This window comes from Zonotrichia albicollis, chromosome 3, assembly GCF_047830755.1.
Source record: "Zonotrichia albicollis isolate bZonAlb1 chromosome 3, bZonAlb1.hap1, whole genome shotgun sequence".
NCBI classification, from domain to species: Eukaryota; Metazoa; Chordata; class Aves; order Passeriformes; family Passerellidae; genus Zonotrichia; species Zonotrichia albicollis.
The window spans coordinates 93,424,956-93,451,180 of record NC_133821.1 but is presented as its reverse complement, the minus strand read 5'-3'; the positions used below and the strand labels follow the sequence as shown (position 1 = coordinate 93,451,180).

General features: G+C 39.7%; 1 long non-coding RNA gene across 1 annotated transcript in view; it reads right to left on the bottom strand.

Moving 5' to 3' along the window:
- LOC113459309 (uncharacterized) overlaps positions 1–25,918 on the bottom strand; it is a 104,016-nt gene extending 78,098 nt beyond the window's left edge. Inside the window, exon 1 of the long non-coding RNA XR_012579721.1 lies at positions 12,168–25,918. This is a non-coding gene — a long non-coding RNA (uncharacterized LOC113459309). The remainder of the gene's footprint in view (positions 1–12,167) is intronic.
- Between the last annotated feature and the right edge of the window lie 307 nt (positions 25,919–26,225).

The following is a 26,225-nucleotide window of genomic DNA, read 5'->3' as shown; positions in this document are numbered from 1 at the left end:
TCTTAAAAATATGCTATTTAAAACTGTGAATTTGTTTTGGCTTTCTCAACTAGTCTTGAGCACAAAAACTTAGGGATTAGAATGTCCTTGTATCACTCCTAGACTAGAAAATGGAGTTGACGTATGATTTCTTTTAAAAGTACAAACATTAACATACATGTATCTGATGTGCAACAAAAATAAACATAATGATTATTTGCAAATATGCCAAAATCTAAATTGATCTTGTAATTTAGTGGAAAAAAAATATATACACTGACCAATCTACAGGACTACAATTAGCAACAAGTATGACAAGTAATTTGCATTTCTTGCCAGAAAACCAATACCCTTCTTTTACCCTCTCCAAATCAGAACTCGCTTTACATCAAGTGATAGAGATTAGGAAAGCTAAAATATGTTTTCTTCTGTCTTATCCTTGTGTTTCACTCTGAAGGGGTTATTTCTCCCAGGAACACAGTAACAGCTGCTGGTTCTTTCCTCCATGATTTCACATGACACATTTCTCACTGGAGATCTCAGCAATTTATTCTTATTGCCTTACTGCTTTAAGGGTTTTTTCCAACAAGCTCAATGTTATATACATAAAAATTAGATATGAGGAGTGAGGGAAAAATCCCTTTAATTCAACAGATTGCATGAAATGCCTCTATGACTGAAGATGCTACAGCCGTAGCTGAGTTTTGGGTGCAGGGAGAGCATTTATTTTATTTCATTTTTTTAACGGTGCAATATATGCTAGGCAATGTTTATGTGGAGACTAGTGATTTTAAAATTGCCATTCGGATTCCCACCTCCATCAGACCAGGTCAAGAATCTTGGAGAACTGACCTCATTGAGGCAGGAAAGAGGTCACCCCGTGGGGGAAGGAGAGCCCGTGAGAGAGATTGCTCCACAGCCGCACTGCCGTGGCACAGCACGCTGCGGCTCACAGGGCATCAGCCTGGGTTTGCGCACATTAGCATGGCTAAAAAAAGGGGATACCATCCAATCACTGACACAGCACCCCGATCCAACTTTCACAAGTTTCTGACTCTAAAAAACATCGTGTTCACGTTTTTACATTCTAAAATTAACATGACATCAGTTAGTTACTGCTTCAACTTTGAGGACTCTGAGCTGTCACAGCCAAAGACAAGAAAGGAATCCCCAGGAGGCCACTCAACCCTTACTTGTTTATTCAGAACATGAACACTAAATCTCATTGATCTTCTGATCACTAGAAATTATTGGTAAGCTCTGCATTAAACCAGGCTGGTGTAAATTGGAGTTGACAGTATTTTCAGTGAAAGAAATGCATGAACTCTGTGTTTGCCAAAGTGTGACCTCCTGCACAAAGGGGTGTAGGACTGCAAGGAATGAGATTTTTAATCCAGCTACCACTCTTGTGCAAATTATTTCAATCAAATAATTAACTTTGCTAAATAACATTTTTTCACACTAAACCTGCACTGTGACTTAAAAATTAAATAATCCAAAAGGATATCAGTGCAACATTCCCATCTTCAGATGCAGGATTACAAGACTCACCTGCATCAGACATTAATGCCCTTCCAGCCAGCCTCCTTGAGTGAAACCATCCTTTACAGACATTCTCACACTAGCTTGCATACCAGCAGGATAAAAATTTGAAAGAACAAATCCAGAAATTAAATGTGACTGTTAAGACCACAGAAGATACCCTATTAACAAAGTGAGTGACAAGAATTTTTATATTACAGGAAGCAAAGAGATTACAGAACATAACCGGCAACTGATTTGGGAAGCTGGCATGATTGCTAGGTTTGCTAACCAACTGCATATGAACATCTTTCTCTGGTTTTGTCATTTTGTTGGGGTTTTTTATGTACTTGAAGATTACGCATATTGTTCCTTAGTCAGGGTGCTGTGTCACCACCTCAATGGTAAAGAATTACTTAAGAAATTCAAGTCAAGAAAGAAAGAAGACAGAAAAAGAGAGTTACTTAATCCTTTGACATTTTTTTTTGTTGATATGGACCAAGGGTGACATTCAACATGAGGCAAATTACATGGTTAAAATTATAAATAAGAAAAATTCCTTTGACAACTAAAGCTTTTATGGAAATGCGGGAACTGGCATACCATGTCTGAAAGGCAGGCATGTACCTGTGAAGAAACTGGGGACACCTAGAGGAGTTCCAATTGTAGAAATTTGCCATTTTTGTACATTATTTTCCTCTTACAACAGCTAATAGGAATGATGTGGTGTATCTACATACAAACATATCAACTTGATTAATGACATGTTTGTTACATTATCTTACAATCAAAATAATTAATTTGAGTTTGAAAAGCCAGGAGAAATCCCCTTGACAAGCAACCTCAAGATGTATCTATAGATGAAGTGAAGAACTTTGGTTTGTAATTAAGGGATAGAGCCACTAAGTGCCTTTGAAGCTTGAAAGACTGGCACCACAGTCCCAAGCTATTTTAGGCACCTGTGTTACAAAGTTGAGTTGGGAACCTCGCTCTGGGCACACCTCCCTCCCTCCCTCCTTGAAGGATGCCCTGAGCAGAGCCTACCAGTCATCCCAAATGACATCCAGTGGTACTTGTGCAAGAAATTATTCATCTCTTTGGGCCACAGACAGAGAAGTCAGAAAACAGGGCATGACTCTGCAGGCACAGAGTAGGAGGCAAGGTCTTTTCTTCTGGCTCCTGCTGCTGTGGGTTAGAATAAAAATCCACCTGCTTTAATAATCTATTTCCTGCTATGTTCAGTAGGCCATAATTAGAGGAGAATATAAGAAATGGGATGAGAATAAAGTTATCCTTCCTGGTCATATAGTGTTGATTGCCCTAATCAACAGTTAGGAGGAAAAAGGCTTTCTAAACCAAAGTTTACAACAGAGACAACTTTTAATAGCCAAAGTACTCTTAATGAATTCCATTATTTTGTCTCTCAGACCATAATATATGACCAAGTTTCACAATTTCATCAGTGCACAGTAGCATTTTTCTAAATTTGGTTGCCTCTCAATTCTTCAAGTGTGAGTATGGTGAGTAACCATTTCCTCTCTTTCATGGGTTTTTTTTGTAGGACCCTTCACTGAGCACAGTAGCAGCTCCTTAACTCTTGATCATCTCTACTACCCTTTTCTAGTTTATGTAACATCTCTTTTCCAGCACAGAGACCAAAGCTGAATCCATATTCCAGATATGATACACTGAAGATTTATACAGTGAAATAAAAAGGTTTTTTGTTTTGCTCTTCACTCACAGATGAGTATTTCCTAACATTTGTCTTTTTAAGCTTCTGTCTTTTTTAACTTTTTCTGAGCAGTAAGTTCAGTTTTTGGGGTGAAGGGGAAGACCAAAATTCCCTTTTCTGTACTCTGTCCCACACCTTCCCCCACCTTCATGTTCAGAAAACAATGCTAGAACAAAAAGAAAAACCCAAAAGGTCAAATACTGTCTTCATCCTCAAATTCAAAATCTCACTACTGAAATAACAGCCCCCACAGGCAGGAAAAAAAGTAATTCTGGTAATTTCTCTGTGTTGAACTAAGGAGTGATTTATAGTGATAGTCAGATATTACCTGATAGAGCACTTTTCTGTAGTAAAATGAAAACTCAACATTTAATTTTTCTGAGGAAAAAAACCCCAGGGTGACCCAGCAGCTACTCCATGGCTCATTCAGCAATAGATCCAAGGACAAGATACAGATTCCATCACATTTCCAGTGACACCAGATCTAAAAACTTGAGAAAAATACCCAGTTTAGATACTTCCTAAACTGATTTTAGAAACAATAGTTTTTAAAAAACCCTCCTCCCCACTGAAATTTTGCACATCAGTCTTGGTATTTTGGTTACAAGGACAAGTTTTTAGAAACACCAAGATTACATCAGGCAGCTTGACTGATTCCCTTATGATGCTAAAGGAGAAAGTCAAGCCCCAACTAGGCTCGAACATCTACAGTCAGGAAGCCATTTGGAGCACAACATCAACAACTTTATTGGCTCATTCTGGACAATGCTGCATATAAATATATTCTCCCTTACAGGTCAGTAGATGGCACTCTCTATATTTACTATCTTTGTGTTTTGCACACTTGTCAAAGAAATGCTGCTTCTCCTTAAGTGCAGCAGTAGATCACAGGTCCTTAGACAGCTTCCCTTGGAAGGGAGCTCTGTGCTTTACCTACTCCTTAGCGCAGATTTCAGTTTTCCCATGGCAAACAATCTTGTCAAGTGTGTTGACTATGACCTGTAAACCCATGGAAACATGAATTGCACATATGGCCTGTACTTTATGGAGTTCATGGACAATCCACTCTCCCATGTACAGTGTAATGAGCTTCAAAATTGGCCCTTTCTACAAAGGCCAACAACGGTTTAGCATTAATAAAGCATCTGCATATGACACCAAAATGAGGGCTATGTTAAAACAGAGCCCTCTTCATTTACCTGGTTGAGTCACTATCCATTTAGAGTCATACTGACTTCATTTAATTGTCTTTCATATTTGTAAAGCCAGCAGAGCCACGGGAAGGCAGACCTAATGCCTTTTCTCTGCACTTCATGTGCCTAAAGATCCTACAAACTGAAACCACTAGGTAAAGTTTTATTTACAAAAAGAATAATAAACCAGGTGGAAGTAAAAGCTAACAGTTCCACAAGACACACTACAGTCCAAAAACAGTCCAGAAGAGGAAGTGAATCCAGGGCTGGCTGCTCCCGAGGGCACCTGGGGAAGGCAGGCAGGTCTGGATTCCCTGTGCACCAGCTCCCTGCGGTGCAGAGCACTGCTCTCATCTGGTCAGGACTGCAAAGCCTCACACCACTGAAGGAGTCTCACATGGGGGCTCTTGGTTTCCATAAAAGCCCACTTCACACAGCAAGCTAACAGTCATGAATACTGAGCAAGTCTAAACCCTTGTTTATCCTCACAGATCAGATAGGATCAGAAACAAAGATGAGAAGAAAATACACATTTTTTTTGTTGTGCAAGCGCCACCCCATCAACCCAATGGTATGAACACATAACACCAACACAGTCCTTTAATACTTCCTTTTTTGAAAATGTTTCTAAAATATAATATATTAAATTTGATAAATACAATTACTACCAGCATTTAATTGATTCTTGATTACAATCAATTATATTTCTGAAACAATCAAGCAACCTACAATTAAAAGTAATTTGTTCATTAGCATGCCCCTACTAGACAATTACACAAATGCATTATTTATGTAATTAGATACAAATACAGTTCATTATTCCACCTTTTATTCTATTGTTGCAAAGCTACACATGTAGAATCTTGCTTTATAACTCTCCTTGCTTTCTATTGACATGAAGATTGTGCATATTTTATTTACCCAATTGCAACTTAGAAATCAAAACCTGAAAAAGACTCAGTCCCTACAAAAACTGTGATTAAAACATTTATTTGCCATATGGGTGACAAGTAAAGGTACCAAAATATTTTCTAGGGGAAAACTTCCTATTGAGTTGAAAAAGGCAGCTGTAAATTTTTAGAGATTTCAAAAATGGAAATTATAATTTCTATGTGCTAAGACTCTTATATGAGAATTTGAGGGCGAGCATGAAAGAGGAGTTAGTAAAAAATTACTGTGATTAGAGCTGTTTTCAAGACCAAAACCAACTAACAGCACATACTTGCTCTATTATGGCATAAAAACCAGTTCAGAATTTGACAGTCATAACCAGGAATTGAGGATCTTATTTTCGGATGCTCTAGCTCTCTACATATTTTACAATTACAGTTAAGGCAGGCTATGATTGTCCAAGCTTGCTAAGAAAATGCAATAAAATCCACACCAAAACACCACAGCCCCATGTGGTCAGCCCAAAGCAGAAAGCAGAGATTTGTGAGAAGTGGAAGGGGCACCTCTCCCTGAGAAACAGAGGAAAAGAGAAAGGTACACTGGAAGCTCACAAAGCAAGGCATGGTGGCCTGTCTGCTAACTGACAACAGTACGGCAATAATTCCAGAAAGAAAAGAAATGCGAAGACCTTTCCCCTGTAGAAGACTTAATAAAATAGTCTGCCAGACCCATTGCCATGGGGGTCTGAAGCAATGGCCATTAAGACCTCCCTTCTGATCCCTCATGTAGGGTGACTGCCACAGAATTTAAATGCCCTCATTCCTGAAACAGTGGCCAAATGAAAAACCCAAACAACAAAATTTCTATGCTTAAGCTGCAGCAACCCTCATTTTTCAACAGTTACACTTTACATTCACTTGCTTCATACAAATGGTTTTAATATTTATCATTACAATGATTATTAATAATTGCTTGTCATATACACATTGGCATTAAAGAAAAAAAAGAAATATTAGAAGTGTGAGTTAGTATCTAACTGTTGCTGGTTTCACTTTTCTTTATGAAAGCTAAAGCTCCCAGGGTTAATGGAGAAAAAGTTTTTTTTTTTTGAAAGCTCCCAGGCAAACTCCTCTGATCTTCCATAGCCCTGGTGCATTCTTCAAGAGAGGAACTCACTGAGCTTCCACTCTGATTTGCTGACAAATGACAGAACATAGAGATAAGATATTCAATAATTGCTCATGCTTGCACTCTTTAAAAGTTAGAAACTGGGAATGGTAGGGAATGGCAGGAAATAAGTGATTGTTGCTCCATCCATAAGAGACAGTTGAAGATGTAGCACCCTTGTGGTTACCTCAGATGCCATCACAAATGATTCTTCCTAATTTTTAAGGCACGCTAAATCTTCACTCATTCCTTCAAGCCTGGATGAATTACCTAGAACTTTGGTTTTCTGCGTGTTTCTTGTTTTGTTACACAGGCCAGTAAACCACAGTCAGAAGCAGACACTTGAAGAAAAAAAGCAGCAGAACACAAGATAAAGAGAATAAATCAATGAGATAAATTAGCATCATAGTTCTTCAGCAGCCTTGGTGCTGAAAGCTATTATGCCCCTACTTAGTCTGACAGTCAACCATGAAAAGTATCATGGCAAAGAGAATCCCACTAGCTCTATTTTTTTAATAACAATAACAGATGTCCTCTCAGATCCTATGAAGTGGATAAGCTACTTGAAAACAAATCTTGAAATGAAAAAGAACAGGCCAGCTACAAGCAGCAGGATCTGTCCATATATTACACCTCTATCAGGGACTACAACTCCAAAACAATTGAGGTCAGAAAGGCAATCAAGAAAACCCTCAGGCACAACAGAAACTTCTGTGGAGAATCAGCTGGCTATGTTATAAAGCAATCACTGAACAACTACAAAAACCCCAAGCAAATATATTTAAATGATCATACATTCATCCTTGAGCCTTCTGCACTGTATTTGCCTGAAATAGACAGATGTTATATCATATGTTTATATGTGTCCAGCTTTTTTGATTGATTTCTCTCCACACTCTTTAAAAGTTAAAAGCTTGCGTCATGCTTATTTCTCTATGGTTTCTCCATGGTTAGTAAAGCAAAGGAAGAAAACCATCTACCTCACTGCAACCTTGATTTAATTCTGATGTTCAGACCAAGCAGGAATTTCTAAGCCTGACTGTGGCTCAGTAACACAGCTCCAATGAAATAAAAATACACTAGTCTAGCCTGCAGTCCAATGTTATTCCTCATTGCATCTGGCCTCACTTACAAAACACTTCAAACTTCATCTGCAAAGAAGCACGGCTGCCTTCAAAGTCATTAAGTCTTAAAAATCAGAGGAAAGTTCTTCCAAGCGTGTTTATTTGATCCAAAACATTAACATGCTGACAGCTGTTGAGCTGCTTCATTTAGCTGTCACAACAGACCATGGAGCACCACAGTGAAATGGACACTTCTGTGTCTGACATCTGCCACTCTTCCATTAACTGCTGCTTCACCACAAACATTTCACCCAATAATTGATTTGGCGAGGTGTATGCAACAGAATGGGGGTTTTTTTATGCATTAAAACATCTGGGGTTTTGCACTGAAAGGTTTTTCTGAAAGTAATAAAGTCCAAATAGAAGATTTTTAAACTGCCAGGTTTTGGCTATGACATGAGAAGGATTCCCACAGAGAGGTAACATGCCTCATCTAGTTAGGAAAGCATACCTTCTGTAACAGAAGTTTAAAAGCTTTGCTAAAAATATTAACATTGTAAGCTTTAATAGAAATGAAAAGTCGTAGGAAAGCTTCATCTTTACAGGGCTGTTCTTAAATCCAGAGTATCTGCAACTCAGTGGGAAACATAAGTCATATGAAAGCAATTTATAATGTTCCACAGCGGAGGCAGAATAGAGTAGCCTTAATATCCAGGGGAAAAAATCATCACAGTAGACAACTTTCCAAAATTTAATCCTAGGAAACACAAAGTTTTTAGGGCTCTTAGAAGGGTCTGTAGTGCTTGAGAATCCACAATTCTCAAATACAGAATGAAAGTCAGGAATTCTCCTACTATCAAAAAAATCAGATGTCTGGGTTTGGAACTGACTGAGGTTAACACAAAAAGCCTCCTTGAACCAAATTTGCCAAAATTGCAAGGTAAGCCATGGAATGCCACTGGCATGCCCACAAGTTATACCTGTCAACCGTAAGACCGCATAGCAAGAAACAGTCTTTGACTTTCACCTGGAGATGACAAAAGAATGATTTTGTGTAGTTTCTCAGCTTTGTAGAAAGCATATTTGCATCCCAGATGCAACATAGGCTGAAGGAACACATTTAATATATCAGTTCTCTGTTATTCACCATCTGTCTTAGGCAATGGACACATATGAAGTATCACTTTTGGCTTTATCCAAATGCCTGCCATTGATCTCGAACATAACAACCTTCTTTGGAAGCAAACTAAATAGAGAAAACTTGCACTCTGCACATTTATACATTTTACAGAACTGTCTAAATCCAAAATAAAATAAAAACAATGGAAAGCATTCTTTCACAAGAAAGTAAAACATACTTAGCTGGCAGTGTCTTTGGAGGGCATCCCTCAAACACTGCTCTATGATACCCCAAGGGTATAGCACCTGATTAAGCTACTGGAATCATATCTTTAGGGAGTTTGCAATCAGCTCAGAGGGTAATTCCAAAATGGGAACTCTGAAGAAGCTGATTTACTGTGGATGGGAAGAAAAAAAAGATCAGACAATAATGAAGTTTGGGATTGCTGACTTGTACATCCCACACATTACGACTTTTCTGTCTCATTTTAGAGATGTTCTACATGCCTCTAGACCTAAACAATCTCATTTACCTTTAAAGTCAGATCTGGTCTGGGCAGGTTAAGCTAGGTAGTCTCTAGAGCTCCCTTTTGGGGAGTATACAATAACAGGTACCAAAGACTGAGGCCTCCAAACAGGAAAGTAGCTCTAGTTAAAATATTTAAGTCTTATCAAAGTGCTGCTTTGATCTAGAGTCGAGTGCCATTTAAAATAATTTATGATAAATAGGCATAGCAATACTGGGAGCAATGCATAGAGGCAGGTGGGACTACTCCTTGCTTACTAACAGCTTCCCATTACAGTGTGGGGGCCTGAATACATGTTGTACTGTGAGATCAGTGTGTGTCTGGGTTACTCCAAACGAGCTGCAGCTGCAGGGTCCTTAGTTGGGCAACAGCTGTGGCTCGTGAGGGTAACTGAGATAAATAGGGGTGGGTCGAGAGCCCAAGAGGAACCCCTGAGAAGAGTGCTGCAGAGAAAGGAGAAGAGCCTGAGAGCTGGGACTGCAGCAAAGATTACAACAAATGGTGACCCCGTGTGAAGACGAACATGCAGCCAAACATCAAGAGAGAGAAGGTATGGAATCCCCCAGACAGCCGAGAGCTGGGACTATGGAATATCAGCCAGAGAGCTGGGGCTTCGGAATAGCAGCCAGAGAGCTGGGACTTTGGAGTAGCAACCAGAGAGCTGGGAGGACTATAAAAGATAGGACAGCCGAGAGCTGTGGCAGCCTGAGAGCTGGGACTGTAGAACATAATATGGCCTTTGAATTAAGGAGCTGTAGCAGCAGAAAGCTGCAAGAATATGGCCTTTAAGGAAAAGAGCCTTGGAACATCTAAGACAGCCGAGAGCTGTGGCAGCCTGAGAGCTGGGACTGTATGTATATTGTCATTGTATAATTGTTAAAAGAAAAGGGGGGAAATGTGGGGGCCTGAATACATGTTGTACTGTGAGATCAGTGTGTGTCTGGGTTACTCCAAACGAGCTGCAGCTGCAGGGTCCTTAGTTGGGCAACAGCTGTGGCTCGTGAGGGTAACTGAGATAAATAGGGGTGGGTCGAGAGCCCAAGAGGAACCCCTGAGAAGAGTGCTGCAGAGAAAGGAGAAGAGCCTGAGAGCTGGGACTGCAGCAAAGATTACAACATTACAGTAAGAATATTTTCATCCCTTTTTAATGGGCTGAGATCATTGCCTAAATTTCCTCTATGAATAAATACTTTCACAGGACAATCCATCAACAATCCACCCTGAGATAAGTGGGATGACTTGCTCTGACCAGCTGGCCCTTCCTCTCCAATGACTACAGAAGGAAGGGAAGCCTACTTCAGTCCAGAAGTCTGGCTTCTAAACAGCCCAAACTCCATGACAGAAACCCCATGAGTCCCTCACTGGCCAGGGAGGAACCAGTAGCTACTCACTGGAATAAGGGTCTCCATCGCTCTCCTTTACACAGCTCTGAAGGTGGCAGAGAAACATAAGCCCCACCCAAGAGTTGTAACTAGTCATTATTTAGAGGTAGAAAGAAGAAACATGGTTGCTGTGGGTTTAACTTGTGAAGTGTTAACTGTGAGTACATTACAAAGCCAAACTATTCAGAGCTACAACATGCACGTCTTTCTTATCTGCCCTGAAAATAATTTTCAGGGTTAAATTCACCAAAGGGACTAACAGAGGCAACTCCAAGTGCACCTTTAATATCTCCTTAGACTATTAGTTCTTGTTTTACTTAATTTCAGTTTTCCTCAGAAGAATTACATCAGAGATATGCTAGGTGCATTATGTCTATCAATTATATTACTACTGAACTGTTTTATTTTAACAATTTAATAGAAAACTGAATTACAGAGGCTTAGAATGGACTTTGAAAATGTTCCTAAGCAAATGACAGGTTAAAGCCTCAGGAAAAAAACAAATTAGTTAGTTTTGTTTCTTAATTTACTTTTGTGCTTTTAAAAAAACAACAAAGGCAGTGCAGGTGTTGCAGAAATCTCTGCATCTACCAACATAAATGAAGACCCTCTTATTTTGGTGGTGTTACATAATCTGCTTTACTATAGTCATGCTACATGGGTTACTGTCAGGCAGGGACAGATCTAGCCCCAAGATAAAAGCAGTATGCCAGGCTGCCTGATGCTAAAAGGACATTTTTCCTTTCTTAGCCCCTCCCTGCCCACAATTCCCCAAAGGCCCATTTAAATTAAAAAACCCACTATTTCAAGTGCATTCATGAAAACTATTCAACAGTCATCACTGAAATAATTTGAGGTTTATAGTGGCACACATCAGAGTAAAACTGCTCCAGTGTTTTTCAGTGATCAGCAGAGCTGAAGTTCTGCATTCACACATTTTAAAGGATCTCCTTAGAGTGGAGATTTCATCATCTGCACAGCTCTGCAAGTTGGCATAAGTTCTTGTTACACTGCCACGGGCTAAATTCAAAATCCTAGCTTAGCACTGATGGCAAACTACAATTAGTACTGTTACTACACTGAAAAAAAAATCATGAAATCCATCATTTTCATGGCCACATAAAATTTTAGCAGAAAAACGTTCAAATTTTCTGACTTCTGTTCACCTCTGCTTATTTCCTTTCAATTTCATATGAACTGCTATATTTTATAAAAGAAAAAGAACAGCCAGAAAAACAAACTTGTGTAAAATTTTACATTGGGACAAAAGTTATAATTTCTGATTCCTCTACACATTCATGGAAACATCAAACAAAATATACAGACTGTCATTCCAGACAAAAAAATAATGTTCATCTAACTAAATATTTTGTTCTGGACATGACCTAGCATCAGTCATTCAGAGAACAATAGATGAAATCTATACATTATAAATACATATTTTAGTTGTTTGGGTCGGGACATAAGAAAAAGAATTTATTCAGTCCATATGTTCCCAGTATCACTACAAAAAAGTAACATACTTCTGACCCATTTCAATATCCTCCTGCAACAAGTTACATTGCTAAAATAAATATATTACAATAAATTACATCACAGCAGTAGAATATTCTATCTTATTTTTCTAAATTTGCGTGCTGGTGTGAGCAGGAAGAAGTGGGAATTCTGGGATGCTGTGGTCAAACCAATGGGTGCTCAGATTTTGATATTGGCACCTGGTGTGGCCAGTGGGGTTTGGACACACCTCTGAGAACACACAGGGGTTAAAAACCAGAGCTTCGGCCCTGGCAGTCTCTCTTGGGACTTTTGTGGGGAAAGGCTTTGGATCTCGCTCCCTGTCCCAGCTGCTGGCTGGGCAGGGGGAGGGGAAAAGCCACACGGCCATGAGGTAGGCCCTGCCCAAGGATGGAAGGGTGGAAGAGACCAAGAGACATCGGGCAGCCATTCCTCCCCCCAGGAGAGAGAGAGGGAGAGCCGGCGTCTGAATTCCATAGCGGCGCTGGCCCAGGAGGAGAAGGGGGGAGTGCGAGGACAGCGTGGGAGTTCCGGAGCTCTGGGACAGGCAGAGACTGAAATTTTTAACCCTTTTCTTACACGATTGAGACCTTGCAAAATGCTGATCCTCCTGGAGCTGAATAAGAAGAGAGATAAGAGATGAGGTAACAAGGACTAGGCCCGAGGGAAGTGGAGAAGACTGGTTGAGTCGGGGGAGAGATTATGGAGTGGCCTTTTGGCTGGACTTCTCTTGTGTGGCCATAGACTGAACCAGTTTTATTCCTGTGACACAGAGATTGCATTTAGGGGGAGGCAGTGACTCAGAACCAGGAGGGTTCATCGTGGGGACCCCTCGGCCCCAGGGGGTGCAAAAATGGGGGGGACAGATGTCCCAAAGCAGAGACTGTGCCTTTTTGGAGTGAGACAAGGCATCCTTAAAAGACAACCCTGTTGTAATCTTTGCTCTCTGGCTGCCATACACATAAAGTCCCAGCTCTCAGGCTGTCACAGCTCTCGGCTGTCCGGGGGATTCCATACCTTCTCTCTCTCTCTCTCTTTGGCTGCAGCGTTGTTCTTCCCTCTCTGCTGGGGCTCTTCTTCTATCTTCTCAGGGGCTCCTCTTGGGCTCTTGACCCACCCCTATTTATCTCAGTTACCCTCACGAGCTACAGCTGTTGCCCAACTAAGGACCCTGCAGCTGCAGCTCATTTGGAGTAACCCAGACACACACTGATCTCACAATACAACATGCATTCAGGCCCCCACATTTCCCCCTTTTCTTTTAACAATTATACAATAACAATATACATACAGTTCCAGCTCTCAGGCTGTCACAGCTCTCGGCTGTCTTATCTTCTATCATAGTCCCAGCTCTCAGGCTGCTATTCCAAAGTCCCAGCTCTCAGGCTGCCACAGCTCTCGGCTGTCCTTAGATGTTCCAAGGCTCTTTTCCTTAAATGCCATACCTTCTCTCTCTCTCTGTTTGGCTGCAGCGTTGTTCTTCCCTCTCTGCTGGGGCTCTTCTTCTATCTTCTCAGGGGCTCCTCTTGGGCTCTTGACCCACCCCTATTTATCTCAGTTACCCTCACGAGCTACAGCTGTTGCCCAACTAAGGACCCTGCAGCTGCAGCTCATTTGGAGTAACATAGACACACACTGATCTCACAATACAACATGTATTCAGGCCCCCACACAACCCTAAAAGCTGCTCTGGTCCGTGCACAGTGGTGAGAGCACTGGGCATGGAAGGAAGATGTCACAAGCGGCAAAGACTTTCCGGGCGGTGCTGAGTGACATGGAAGCACACGAGGTTTCAGCGTGTGTCCAGGGGAAGCCTATGGTGCAAGAAGGACTCCTCTCCTCTTCATGGACTGAAGTTTGAATATTCTAAAGGGTGGTGCTGGACTGAGAGGTGGTGATTTGGGGGGAATGTATTGCATTGGGAAATTTTGGGGGGGGGGGAGGAGGAAAGTTAATTTTAATTTTAAAGTTAATTTTAATTTTAATTAAGTTAAGTTTAATTTTTTTTTCCCCTTATAGTTTTTTTCTTCTTTTCTTGTAGTTTAGTTAATAAAGTTTTCTTTATTTCTAAGCCGGAGCCTGCTTTGCTTATTCCTGGTCACATCTCACAGCAGACACCAGGGAGGATATTCTCATGGGGGCACTGGCTCTGTGCCAGGCCTAAACCATGACAATTTGTTTTAGATTACCTTAAGTACTCTCTAAATTCCTGGTAATTTACCAAATAACATTTATCACAACAGTGAAGCCAAAGCATTTTCAAAAAGAAATGAAATTTCTCCTCCAAGATCATACATGAATATGCAGAAGATCATAGTCTAATTATACATAATTTTAAGTGAAAGTCTTCTATGTCTTTCCTCATTGATACAGTCAGATCTTCTTTTCCAAATTCTTCTTGAAAATGCCCACAGGTAGAATTTGGTGTACCTCACTACATGTTTGGCAGAGAAGAAAATGGGAAATTCATCAGTTTGCAACTAACACTGACTTATTAATAGCTTCCATAGTGTGATGTGTTTGACAACAAATGGAAGCATGCCTAAAGGGGATAAAAGGAGAAGTCATTAAATGCTATAATACACAGAGGAGCAGACCACTCTAGCCCTCTGCCAGTTCTGTGTTTACCTGCAGCTGTGAGCCATGCTCAGGTAGGAATATCAGTATCTTGCCCATAGTTCTAAGCTGTACTTGAAAGAAGAGACATCTACATTTGTGCTCGAGTCAAGGCTGGGAAGGAGATGTTTGATTTGATGATACCTGTTGGTATAAAGCAAGAAGGAGAGCTGAAAAATAACTCAGAGGTGTGTCTGTGATGAGGAGGATGCCAAAGGACACAAAAGTCACTACAAGAAGTCACTTGAACAGCTAAACAGAACAGCACCCAGCCATAAAGATTGACCCAACAACTCACAGAGAAGAAGCTGGTTGCCACTACTATGTGAAAGGCAGGCAATATTACAACCAGAAGCCATGAGTTTAAGAGCAAGTACTCTGTCCTACAGAAAGGTGGAACTGAACCCCATGGACGTATCTGACCTCTCATTCTTGAAATCAGGCATTAATGCCATTCTCAATGCACCAAAAAAAAAAGTAAAATAGAGTTGACAGCAAGAGAGAGAACTAATAACTGAGGACAAAAAAATTCTGCCCATTTCCATGTAAAAGGACAGAAGTGTAGTAAGAGATTAGCCTTGCTAAATCATGACTTCCTCATTGACCTTAAACACAGGAAAGGAGCTTACCAACTAGGTCAGATCACTAAAGAACAGCATAAAAGAATGGCACAAACAGCTGGAGCCCAGGCAAAGAGGTCAAGACACACAACATGACTACAAGAAACAAGGAACCCTATGATCACAGCTGAGCAGAGATCAGGTCAGGCAAACTTCTGAGGCCAATCTGCCAATAGCGTGCCCTTAAAGTGAGTGCTCCAAAACAACAAAGAACTTGCATTATCTAAACATGAAGTAGAACAGTATATTTCTTTTTTTCAGGAGGAAAGTCTCAGACTGGTCAAATGAGATAGATACAAAAAAGCTTTGAAAATTAAGTTCCTTTCTCCCTGCCACATCTTTACATTTTTCCTTTTCAGTCTTGTTTGAATCCAGCAGCCACTTTGCCCTTCCTAGGTGTATGAATACTCCAGATGTATGAATGCACCCCTGTGCCTATCATCTGCCTGTCTCCTAAGCTTCTCTCTCCTCATTTGACCTGTTTCAAAACCAAGAAGCCACAGTCTACCTTCCAGAAACATGTCTCTCCTAAGCATGCTCTTAAGAAAGGACCAAATATCCTTCTCCAGAAATTTCATATAGTTCCAAGTTCAAGCAACCACAATAATTATGCAAGCTATTAAACACAAAGTATCTAGGCAGTAAGCTGTGAACAAATAAATCAGGTTCTATAACTAGGAAGACTACATTAGCCAATGGTTCAGAGAGAATGCAGAGAAGATGCAGAGAGCTTTTCCTGCATTCGTCTATGTGAACGAGATTTATCAGTGTCAAGCTGAATTAACAGCAACAACAGTCAGAGCTCAAATAAGAACACCGATTATTAATTAAATTTTTCAGATTTAATTGGCCCGACAAGTATCAGTGAAAATACATTAAAAATAGTTGAACTGACATGAGGACTGATAGTAGCTCTGTGATGTCCCATATCTGTGCTTAGAACAGAAGGAAAGAGGAGCCGAGAAACCACAGACAAGTCAAACTGAACCTCATACTCAAGAACATTTCTGGATGAAGCAATTGTGTACAGCTATATGATAACACAGACATAAGTAGCAATCAATATGAATTTGTTAAGAATGAACTGACAAAACAATCCAATTTCTTCCTGTGTTGTGGCTAAAAGGCCTTTTTAAAAGGAGTGATTGTCATTCATCTTGACTTCCGCAAGTCACAATGAAATCTGAAAACAGAAATTAGATAACTGTACCACAGAGGACCAATGTTTCACTGTCAAATAGAAAGATGCATTGTATGGTGCTTCAGAGGGTCTGTCCAGGGTCTAATCTTTTTTCAGCATTTCTCTTAACAATCTAGATGATAGATAGATAGAAGAAAACATTGCTGACAACAATAGGGATTGCAAGTATGTTGGAGCACTGGTAAAAGATTCAAACAGGTTTTAACAAGCTGAAGAAACAGTGCTTACTCAAGATAAGATAAAAAAAAGCTAGTTAGTAATCTGTTACTAACGAAAAGAAGTAGAGGGTGACACCTGGGGGCTATTTCTGATCTCTGAATCACAATAATAACACTGCACAATGATTTTAGATATTTAAGGAAATGAACACACAGGAGATGTTCAACAGAAGATCAACAAGAACTATCAGAGGTGGAAAACCTGAGGCACAAAAGAGGAACAAGAAGAAGGAAAGAATCTGTTCTCTATACCAGTGATGGACAGAACAAGTAATAATGGGCTCAAATACCAACCAGAAAGATCCAGCATAGATTTTAGGAAAATCACTCAATTGAAACTAATAATGAAATATTGGAATAGATTGTCAAGGGTAGCTATGGGTTTTCCATCACTGATGATCTACAAAATAGAACTGACAATCTGATTCTGCCTGGGGCACAAGGATGGCTTCTCCAAGTCTCATTCAAGGCAGATTTCCAAAACAATAAATGGCTATCTCCTTTCTTAAGGACATCCTATCAAATACCTAAATTTCCTTTGTATAAACACAATTTTTTGTACAACAGACACTGATGCAACATTTCTTGCTCAAAATGAGTTTATGGATGTGGTAGTCCCAAATATGAGAAAACATTGGTGGCATCTTTGACAGCAAAAGTAGGGGGAAAAAAACCCACCTTAAAAAATACACCAGGAGACACATTTTAGTTTTGATCTTTTAGCAGAATTTATCCCCCATCCATTTTTCCCTTACCAATAATATGTTTTCTAGTAAGAGTTTGGTTCTAACTGCTAAGTATGAATCTCCAACATGATTCAAAGTTTCCAGCCATAAAATGGGATCATTATTAGACTTTACCTGAGAATTTTCCCCGATGATGACCTGTTGCTATAGAAGTCAACCTCCAGAGCAAAACTGGAAGGAAGAAGTATTATATCATTAATCACATCACTAATACAGCCCTAATAAGCTGAGGTTCATAACCTCTGGGTGCTGATGGAATCAGATAAAACTGCTCTGACCAATGTTTTAATCAACTGCAATGTTTGCTGAGGGCCATGGTAGTGTAGCTTATAAATATATAGGTGCTTTATTCACTTTACAAGTAAAAACACAAAATAAGAACTGAACAGACTCAATAGAAAAACCGCTAGCTTCAATCCTTGGAATGTTTCAAAGCCAAAGGAATTTGGAGGCAATGATGAGATGCTCCAGCAAAGCTTCCTTACTTCATTAAAATTGTTGTGAAATAATTCCCAAGTATCAGGATGATACAATAACATTCCTTGTTAAGCTCCAAAACTTCTGTCACATAAATTTGTGGTATATATTCAATTAAATTTCTGGTGTATATCCTACATATATATATATACACACACACACATGTATGTGGAAGTTCAATACACCATTATGCATTGTAGCACCCATGCTGACTGCATCACAAGCAAGCAATACCATGGCAGCTCAAAATAGTGCAAGATAATAATAGAAAGGAAGATGGAAAATGAATTACAGAGAAGACATGACAGGTGAAGTCTTCAGACAGAGATTCCAAAAACAATTACACTCCATTATTCACCCACTACCAAAGCACCTGCTGAAGAGCAGAAGAATTCTAAGGTAAAAGAATTGCAATTGCTTCTAATTGCTCATGTTATTATAATGTATCAGACTAGAACATGCCCTTTCACAAATACACACTTACTCTCATACTGGTTTTCCCTCCCACAAACGATCTGAGTAGCAAGCCTCCTTCTGAAAACCCTATCATTAGACACCAAATGTTTTGCCTTATGTTTTGCTGATGACAACTGAATTTTCTCTGATAATTCTCTATTTTGATTTTAAAAAGAGGACAACTGGATTTTTTTCCCATAGCCTAAGTCATATATAAAATTATTATTATTATAAAATCTCTTGTCAAAGGCAAGGCAATCTCTTATCAAAGTCACAATTATGAAATCGCTTATTCAACTTATTTAAATAGAGAAGTGGTTATAACATGCTTTTGGTCACAAAGGGCTTTTCATTCACAGTAATTGTTGGCTTTAGTGAATGTTACGTATTATTGACAATCCTGAAACATATTCAGATACAGTTTCACTGTAGGGAGAATGTCAGGAGGATGGAGCCAGGTGTGGTGTGGAGCCTAGGGCAAGAGGCAGAAACTGATGCCCAGGAAGTTTCATCAGAATACAATGAAGAAATTCTTTACTCTGGGTACCTGAGCACTGGAACAGATTGCCCAGAGAGGTTGTGGAGCCCCTCCCTCATTGGAAAAGTTCAAGAACCATCTGGTTGCAATCCTGTGCCATGAGCTCTAGGATGACCCAGCTTCAGCAGGGAGGTTGGACAGATGAACCACTGTGGTCCCTTCTAACGTCACCCATTCTGTGATTAACTTCACCAAATAACCAAACAACTTAAAAACCAAACCAAACCAAACCCCAACCAACCAAACCAAAATCCTTCATACTGCAAATTATCCTTAGACAGTAATCTGGAAATCAGTCTTTGATACAGATATGTTAGGATTAACATAGACATGTGATTAGAGAGTGGCTTATAAAACAGTTAATAAATAACCTGGAAACTATTTCTCCTAGTCATTTTTCAGACTAAAATTGACAAATAACTGCTACCAGAAGGGTAATGAAATAATAGTATACATTAGAAAAAGTTTAGCTCTTTCCCATAATTATATAAATCTGGCACGATTGAAAATGGAAAAAAAAATACCCATTGAACTAAAGTATAAACTAAAAACCACACAAAACAAGAGGAACAAGTCTACAAATGGTGCTGTATGATGCCCTTTTGATCAAGAGGTGTAGTCTACAGTGTTGAGTAATTGCAAAAATGTAGCTATACAGCTTTTACACATTAACTTTTTTTATTAAGCGCGCTTGTTCACAGAACTCAAGATTTTATTTTAAATCCCTATCTCCTACTTGAATCTATTTTTTTACTTTAATGCTGCTATTTGAAATTGCTAACACTGCACTTAATTGAGGTCTTCTCTGAGCTTCCCTCTGAGGCCAAGGAACAGGTTTCTTTAAGCTGAGTTCGTTTACTGGATTCTGATGACAGGACAGAAGCAGCCTTAGCTCCTCACCCTTCCTATGTCTGGTGAAAAACAGGGCCATGAGGGAAAGCTATTATTTATCTACACTGGGGTAACAGGAAACAAGCTAGCTTCCACATTTCCCCATATTTACTCCTGGTTGCATTTAGGGTCAGAAGGAAGAAGCAAACTAAAGATGTCAAGTGATGTAGCTTTAACTCCCAAGCACTCAAGGAGAATTTTATTGGGCTGAATATGCTCTCTCCAGGTCTCACAGCAATATTAAACTAATCTAACAGCAGAAGGAGTCTAACTATTCAACTCATTTTGCATTCAGTCTATGCTCTCTTAATTGTTTCCAATTACTGCACTTCTTTTCCTGGAAACAGATCGTGCTTGCCTGTGCTTGGCACCTATTAACAGTGGCCTCAGCCACTGGAAACACAGTGGCTACATTTCTGTGCATCCATCTGTGAATCCAAGACTTGACTGCATTGAAACCATGCTCAGCTTGCCCAAAACTTGCAGTTTCACTCTATCCAATAAAGGAACCTGGCTCATTTATCCAAAAAATAAAGAATTACCTTCTCTCATTTTCCAAGAGCCTGCTGGAGCTTCTCTCAAAAAGAGGTGGACCTTTTGAGTTTGCTAATCTCATCTTTAATGTCTAGCCAGGAATTCTTATTTCCACATGACAGTAACATCTAAGTGCATTTTTCAGATGTTAGTTATTTACACATTCATCATTCTCCTAAAACAGTCATTCCTAATCTGCATGTTAAAACTTACCTGTCGAGTAAGCCAAGTAACTTAAACCAACAAAACATCCAAAGAATGTTGGTTCAGTGCTCAAACTACTGCCTCTTACTTTACTCAACATCAGAGATGTGATTAGGAGATGTGATATTATTTAGATCATATTTATGTTGAGTTATAATTTCTTTCCCTTTCTTACCTAGATGCATTTGAATGAGCTTTTCAGTGTATTGTGCTTCTCTGGTTAGTAGAGCAAGTTTGTTTATCAGTTGAGAAGATAACATGAGTGATGCCTGAAAGTGAGTATAGAGAAAGTGGGATATAACAAAGTCTCCCTCTCATTTTTTTTTCATTTTCTCTTGGATAAAATCACTCATATTCCAGGCAATGTCTGCTTGCGACTTCTAGAGAAACCTTTACTTTCATGTATGTATATGATTCACTTATGCTTGTTCTTTTAAATAACACAATTTTTTTCCCAAGAAAAATATGCCTACATGATTTTAACAACACATAATGGGTTTACAGAATCACAGAATTATTAAGATTGGAAGAAGACCTTTAGGATGGCCAAGGTCAGTCTCACAGACCTGCAATTCCCCAGATCCTCCTTCTGTCTTTTTGTAGCTGGAGATCACATTTGCTACCTTCCAGGCACCTGGGACCTCCCCAGCTAGCCAGAGCTGATGATAAATGATGGTAAGTGGCTCAGTGAGCACTTCTGCACCTCCCTCAGTACCCTGGGCTGGATCCCATCCAGCGCCATAGTCTCATGAGTATCAAACTGATGTAGCAGGTCACTGACCATTTCCCCCTACATCATGGGGGCTTCATTCTTCTCCCCAGTGTCTTCTGATGAGCACTTCAGATATGTATCTTTCTATGAAAAGCTGTAGTCTCTAGCAAAATGTACTGCTTGCTAAGAGACCTGACTCTAGTAACCAAGAATTGTGACTAGCAACCAGTGCCTTGCTTTCCTGTTTAACTGATGCTTCAATCAAACAACTCATCTTGGAAACAAGGATTGATTGATGGTAATTTAGAACAGAAGTTAATTTTTTCATTAATCCCAAGACATTTATAATAATAATAGTGGTAATAAGAATAATAATGCTGCCTCACTAGTATTCCTGGTTTAACATATCTCAATTGAGTAAGTACTTACTATACAGAAGCCACACAAAATGTCACCTGTAAACCACAAGACCTTTGGCTTCTCCGGTACTGTCAGACATGCCAGGTAGCTTTCACATACATACAGTGCAGCAAGGTTGAAAAATAGATTACAGTGACAGAGTAGCACAAATCCCCATAGAGAAGCACAGTGGTCAGAGTAGTTACAAAAGTGCAATTGCTTTCACTGTAACTTTGATGGTCAAGACAGGAGAGGTTGGGAAGGAAAAAAGGATAAGTCTCTGTTATCTATCTGAAGACAGTCCTAGCTTCAGTCTTTGCAAAACAAGGAAATGTTATTTTGGTTTGCTTTGCCCAGAACAACACTTCAGTATATTATTACACCTTCACTAAAGAAACCAAATGAAGCCTGCTTTGACTACTACTAGCAGCCAGGGAGATCATTCCCAGCTCCTACAGTTTCTAATTTAAATTCAGCCTCCACTCATTTACTACTGAGAATTACCTATTGGCAAACAAGCAAGCAGTGCTCTGGAGCCTGAGTGCTCTCTAAGAGCTGGGGGCTCTGTGCCTCTCAGGAAAGCAGCACATGCCAATACACCACATGATGTGATGTACCAATGTTATTCTTTCACCATTTCTGGCAAATAAAACAGTTGTACTTTCAACATTAGCAGGAGCCACTTGACACAAACTCAAAACCCAATTGCTCAGTTGATTCCAAACAAACAGCAGCTACCATTCCACATCCCTACCCAGCAGGAGTTGTCACCTCATAGAGGGGTGAGCTGGAATATTGCATGAGAACATGTTCTTCCACCTGACACCACATCTCTTCCACAGTGGTTCCATCTTTACCATGTAACAGACCCACACATGCTAACTTTGAGAGGAGCGAAACTTGCAGAAAATGAACAGAATATGAAGAACTTATTCCAGTGAGTTTCTGTTTATAATCTTTTATTAACATGTATGGCTTCTTTGCTCATCTGGCCCTAGTTTACAATTAAAACCTCTACAGCCATCCTTGGACTGCCACACCTTCTGGTGGCTCCAGATTCTCCTCAGAATTTTTCCTATACTCTTTACACTCCACCTTCAACATGTGATTATTCATATCCCCAGCAAGATCTCAGAAAGGCAGTTAACTATATAGTTTCATACTTCATCTTAGGTATTAAATATTTCTTTGAACACAGTGGTTTTAATTGACCTGGGCTGGCAGTTTAGGTGGGGTAGAGCTTTATTTCCAATGTATGCCTAAGGGCTTCTATATTCCAAAAGATGGTAACATATTCTGTTTCTCCTCCAATAATTATTTTTCTTCTTTTAATTGTTTATTATATACAAGAGTTGTTTAGTACATAACACTACACTTATTTCTCATTGCATGAGAACTTACCCAGCTGCACAATAATACTGTTACCATAGAATAACTGCTCAATTTCCTATTCCTGAAGTAATGTCATCTGGGGAAAAATCTTGAAGAATATGAAAAAACAATGGTAACATTATTTATCTAATCAAAGAAAGAAAGCATTTATGGCCACCCTATGCAAAAGGTTTTCACTGATACGTGCATGTTTTATCACACAGCCTGGATTCCACATCAAACCAACAGTTAAAAATGCATCTTTCCTTTAAATATAAAACCACTATCTACAACAAAAGTACTCCCTGCTAATTCTCATGGTCCACAATAACAGACTATTTTGTGCATTTCAAAGAAACAGTAAAACCAATTATAGCCCTGAGACCTGGGAATTATGCAAGGAGAAATCCTAACAAATCAACCCCTTGACATCAGGAATGCATAAAAAGGACATTATAAGTCCTTATATAAAAGTTGTATTTTTAAAATGGAAAAAAATGCAGAAAAATATAAGCCAGATTGTTTTTACCTACTGGTGTGATACAAATTGACCTGTGTTGTTTTAATAGATCTAGTTTTGAGATTTGATTTCAACTCTTTCATTCGATTTTGAACATCCTAAATTTTATGTTTTACAGAAAACCTGTGGGGAAAAAGAATCAAAATTCTTCTTTTCATTTACTAGAACTTTTTAGTTCAGCACAGTATTATGGAAAAACTATGAGAATGATGATATGGAACAGAACTTTCCCACATGCTCTTTTTGTAAAGTAGAGACAATATTGATACAATGTCCAAAAGAAAAAAATTAAGCAGTCCTTTTTAAGTTGAAACTTCCCTATGTGTTGTCTCATAAGCAAATTCACAACTGATGCACAAACCTTTCCTAAAAGACCACCAGCTGTTGGCTTGGTATATCCCAGTTTGGCCTGGATGATTTGGGTTTCAATTTCTTTGCTAGGCATTGCAACAAACGTTTATTCATGCCATTAGAATTTCAGGCATGCCAGACTCTTCCTCAGCTGTCATTGAACAACTCATGATAGAAGCTAACGTGTCCCACGTTAAATGTATTTCCATCCCTAGTGGGATGGAACAGATTGGGAAATGGTGTTCCCTACTATAGACTTGGCTCTGCCTCCACAACTTTCAGATCTGGAGCAGAATCAGCTAGAAAGGGAACAAATTGATACTGCAAATGCAGGGCAGAGAATAACCAGCAAGGAATGGAGTAAATCAGGGATCTGCAGAGCTCAGCAGTGAGCTGAGTTTTGCCTCCCAGTCCTGAGGTGCAGGCTACTGACAGCTCCTGCTGTGAGGCAAGGACAGGAGAACAAAGAGCTAACTGAAAAGAGGACGAAGAACCCTAACACGTCAGGATAAAACCAAAAGCTCTTTCTGCTCTGCTCCCTGCTGGAAGGCCAGTGGCTGTCCTTTGGCTAACACTGGTCTCCCTCCTCTTAGCACTAATGGCCACTCCTCAACTCTTTCCTGTTAACAGAGGATATGCAGCAAGTCTGGCAAACATCGGCCCCGGGCTCAGTGTTTCTGCCTCACCACTAGTGCCTAGAGCCAAGCCCTGGCTCAAGGCCACAGGAAGCACTGGAGCTCAGATTTCAGCATGAAAGGATGACACCAAAAGGATTATATCCCTGATAAGTCACCTACAGCCTCTGCAAACTTTTAAAGTTGGAACTGGCAGAGGGGGGCCTAATGTGAGCTAGTGTGAATCCTTCATTCCAGCTAGGGTATAATTACATGGTTCTGCCTAACAATGTGACATAGCAGGGGCAATGAAACATTCATTTCACAGTGAGGCCAGAATGACATGGCTACTATGGATGGTTAGGCTACTTAATTTATGTCTCAGAACTCATTTGAATTCATTAAGCATTGTCTACTATATTCAACCTTGCTATAGATAGCTGCTTATAAATTTTATAAGAAATAAACACTTTAGGCATGGGCAATTTATTTCTTTCTGCAACCAGACTATCTTTTGTGAAATTGCACACTACAGACAAATACAATATCTAATTTATAGAAAGCATGAACACCAAAGACTTCAAACTGTCTCAGAATGGTAGACAGAAGCAAATACATTAGAGGAAGAATAAAAACAAACAAACAGAAAACACTTAAGGTATTGAAGAAGGTGCCTTAAACAGTGAAGATTAATGTTTTACAAGAAAGCCACTTATCACTTTCTGTGCTTTCTGTATTTGAAAAATAATTAGCCATGGGGTGAAATTTTTAAAGAAGAAAACAAGGCAAACATTTCCTGAATTCTTACAAAGGAAGAAGGTAAATATGTGAAAACTTGACTGGAATGAAATAGAATCCCTCAACTTTGAGTGCATTGTTTCCTGTCCTTTAAAAACAGACTAACCCAGTGTGCACTTCATTAGTATTCTAATTGTCAAGTAGTGCTCAGTGGTTGTCTCAGGCTGTCTGATTAAAAATTAAACAAAATTAATTTTTTTCTATTACCAGATGCATTGAAGGTATGGGGGGGGGTTAATTTTTTTTTTTTTAAATTAAACTCCCTTCCCAACACATAGGATCACATGCTGTCATAGTGGAGCAGTAACTCACTATACTTTGCAAGAGTAGACGATAAAAACTATTTAATTCTGAATTTCAGTGCAGAGGTGTTATTCTTATAATGCACTGCTGCTGTTCTCTTCAGTTCAGCTGACCTTTGTGTTCTCCAAGGGTGAAAGAAAAACTGATGGGACTGTAACTATAGAACATGGCAAACAGCTCCATGAGCTGCAACTAGCTGTGATGCACATAACACAGCTTGTTTTCATCCCTAAATGGACACTGTGCTTTGGTAAGGACATGTCGGATCTCAAGATCTCAGTCCTGAGATGCTGAGCCACCGAGACCCTGGGGGGTCTCGGGAGTCCTGGAATGTTGCCAGAAGTGTCTGGTAGCTGGACTTTAACTCTACACAGGAGACGACAAGGATGAGGGCTTCACCGGGTGAGTGGTGAAGGGATTAGTTAATTAGAGAGTGAGACACAAGGTTTAGGATTTATGTACAGGGGGGTTTAGAGGAGTAAGATGGAGGAATTGGGGTGTGTCCTGTCCTCCTCCTTCTTCCTCCTCTCCTCCATCTTCTTTGGCCACGGTGGCACCTTTCTATT